This window comes from Oryctolagus cuniculus, chromosome 2 (assembly GCF_964237555.1).
Source record: "Oryctolagus cuniculus chromosome 2, mOryCun1.1, whole genome shotgun sequence".
Classification (NCBI taxonomy): domain Eukaryota; kingdom Metazoa; phylum Chordata; class Mammalia; order Lagomorpha; family Leporidae; genus Oryctolagus; species Oryctolagus cuniculus.
Window position 1 is genome coordinate 62,012,955 of NC_091433.1, and position 3,694 is coordinate 62,016,648.

At 35.3% G+C, this 3,694-nt stretch overlaps 1 pseudogene; it reads left to right on the plus strand.

Annotated features, from left to right (window-relative positions):
* The first annotated feature begins 514 nt into the window (after nt 1–514).
* Nucleotides 515–678, plus strand: LOC127490377 (U2 spliceosomal RNA; annotated as a pseudogene).
* Nucleotides 679–3,694: the final 3,016 nt, after the last annotated feature.

Genomic DNA, 3,694 nt, shown 5'->3' on the forward strand with positions numbered 1-3,694 from the left:
AAAAGTATTCTGTTTGTAGACTATTTTGCTAATTAGATTTAAATGTGGGAGATATGAAGCGTATAGAATGCCTTGGAGGAGAAGAGCGACCTTAAAGATTCATGGAAAGGAGGCAAAAACTGGAAGTGCATTTCCTGCCATGACAGAAAGATGAGGTGCAAGAAGACACTGACTTCAGGACCAGCTGTCCCACTTGTTCAGACTATAATAATGGCAGCGTTAATCTCTCCAAGCTTCAGTTTTTCTATCTCAAAAATGTGGATAAAAATAGTATCAGTTATTAGGAGAATTAGGTGCTATAATGAATGTAAAATTTATTTACAGTGAGAACACATTACAATGATTTCTACTGTTTCTATTTGAGTACATCAAGGAGGAGGCCTAGAAGTAATCACATCATTAAAGGCTGGAATAAACATCAAATGATGGACATTTTATTTTTTAAGTTTTTAAATATAATACTCAGGAAGATGATACCATATTATTTCAGTGACTTTAGAAGTTATTCTTTTCTATTGCTTCTCGGCCTTTTGGCTAAGATCAAGTATAGAAGTTATTCTTTTCTTAAACCTAAATTAACATTAAATATCAGGACCTTTATGTGACCTGAAATTATAAATGAATATATGGTTGATTCCAAGGTGTTTGGAAATAGGAATCCTTCTATCCTAAACCTAGAAACACCTGATAGATACAAAGAAGTTTGCAATGATTTTAGATATACATTGTGTGGTACATTTGTTAGTGTGTTGTCAAGATGACAGTCTTATTTTACCCAAATGTAAAATGTGATGTGAACTTGTTATTTAGTGCAATATCTAACTACTTACATCACATTTTAATAATGATACAAAACTTTTCGATGATAGTCCTGACTTAAAAAGAGGGGTAGAACTCTCATGTGTCCTTCCTAAGCAGTGTCAAACAAAAGAAACATGATTTTAATACATATGAGAACTGAAATAGAAATCAGGAGCCACAATATGTGTGAAAGTTGACAAAGTAGCATGCTTAATACAAATCTTACTCTGTAAAGTCTGCATGCATGAGAGTCCATCCATTAAATATACAAGTAGTCAATAACATATGCTTACGGAGTGTGTATACACACCAAATGTCTTTCACTGAGATATCTATATCTAATTTAATCATTCCTTTCTAAATGAAAACAATTCTGTGCTTACTTTCATTTAACTTGAACTACTGTTTTTCTAATGATTTGATTCATTCAGCCTGGTTTTCTGTTGAAATTGAAAGCTAGAAATAATCTCAGAAGTGTTGGGTAGATGCTAAACTTAAGAGAAGGGTCTATCAAATTTAAGGATTCCAGTTCCTATTATTTTTCTATTTCTGTATACTTACTCATGCTGATTTGTGAGCTCTTCTGTGAATCAACATTCAGTGTTTATTCTAAATTAAGTACTGTGTTCATTCTAGTGTGATTTGCCCTTCATTTGAGAACTTCCTACTTTGGCAAAGGCTGAAAACATATGAACAATTTAAACCTCTTTGAAACTTACCTGTTTGGGGAACAATGAATATCTTTGAGATAATGATTCTTAGTTAATAAACAGGCCTTTTTAAAAAAGATTTATTTATTTTATTTGAAAGGCAGATTTACAGAGTGGTAGAGGGGTGAAAAGAAAAAGAGAGAGAGAGAGAGAGAAAGACAGGTCTTCCATCTAATGGTTCACTCCCCAGATGGCCGCAACTGCCAAAGTTGGGCTGATCCAAAGCCAGGAGCCAGGAACTTCCCCTGGGTCTCTCACGCAGGATCAGGGACCCAAGGACTTGGGCCATCTTCTACTGCTTTCCCAAGTTGTGGCAGAGAGTTGGATCAGAAGTGTAGCAGCCAGGACTCGAACTGGTGTCCATATGGGATGCCTGCAATGCAGGTGGTGGCTTTGTCCACTATGCCACAGCACCAGCCCCTTAAATCACTTTTTGTGATACATTTTCAAGAGGATAGGAAGCAAGACTGATAACATTTTTCATACCTGGCATGAAAGGGGAACCTAGGATTAAACAAGTAGTGCATGAAGCAGGAACTTCAACCTTTTTCCAAGGCTTCTATCCCTTTTTCAAATTTTGTTTTGTAATTTCCTTTTCCTTGACTCTTTCTTTGTTGCTATGTAGAGCTCTCTCTGGTGTCCCAAGTTCTCAATATTTACTTTCAAAAAGGGAAACATGAATATCTGAAGAGGCCTTATCAAACTCACAGTGATATTGAAAGCGGTTGTCCAATACACAATCTTTCTTGTGGAAAAAAGTGATCGATTTTAATTTGCTACTTTTTAGTATCAGCACACTTTTACTATGCAACTTTAAATATGCACATAAACCACAGTGGCACTAAAACATTGTAAGTCAGATTCTGATCATTTCTTTTGTCAAAGAAGCATGATCTTAACTCATGAGTCACTGTTAAATATAAGTGTAATGTGGAGGAAAAATGAAAATACATTATGAGGATTTTTTTTGCCAATTTGTATAATTTTTCAGTTAAGCAGTCATAAATCAAGGAATATTGTATTTTTTGAGGCTCATTAAAGAGACATTATACATCAGAATAGTGAAGTCGTCAGCATAATGAAATGATGAATGCCTGTAACTATCTGTATGTAAATGATGTGAGACAGATTCAGGGTGTTACAAAGGAGAATAACAATCTCTCTGACAGTTCCCTGTAGGTGCAGTTGCTGGATGCTGGTGACAGATGTTAAATGCAAGCCTCTTCAATGGCAAGCACTTATTAGCACTCAGTGGAAACTCGTAATATAAAATAAGACAAATAGCAGATAGTATAATTTAAAATAAATTTGTTCAATAGGGTTGCTACTGAATTGTAGGAATCTTTTTTTAAAAAAAGGGCACTAAAGAATTAACAGAAAATGTCTATTTTGAAAGTTGGTAAAGCTGGTATATAAAATATATGTGTTTTAATGTAGGGCTATTTCTTTAAATAATATGGGAAATTGCCTATAAAATAGCTAATGTGTCAAACTAGTCTGTTTAGGGTTTTTTATTTATTTTTGTAAGGAATATTTATTTTTTATTTATTCATTTAAAATATAGTCTGATAAATAGAGATGGAGAGACAGAGAGATCGTCCATCTACTGGTTCACCACCATCCTTACCCTGCCACTGAATGGCAGCAATGGTCAGGTGCAAGGAAGGCTGAAACCAGGAGTGAGGAACACCAAACCCACTTCTACATGTGTTTCAGAGGCCCAAGTACTTGGGCCATCTTCTGCTGCCTTCCCAGGCACATTAGCAGGAAGCTGGATCAGAAGTAGACTATAACCAGCACCCTTATCTGGAGTGTTAGCATCACAAGTGGAAGCTTAGCTGGCCCCTATTTAGGTCTATTTAAAAAGTCATCTGTTATCATATTAGGGAATCATCTCTATCTCTCTTGAATATTTAAGGGATGAATTCCCATGTATACACATCTATCTTAGTAGAATTTGTAATATACATACCATTTTCTCTACCAAGGGTGGTTTATAATTTCTGCTTTGACCTCCACAGTTATTAAAATCATGTCGCTTTTATTTGAGACTGCTCAGTCGATTTGGTGGTTAACCAGGGCCTTAAATGCTACATTTCAGGTGGTTTATTTCATTTACCACTAGGGATCAGGCAATATATCTAGTAATTTCCTAGAGGTTCTTAATTTTCTATGTATCGCAC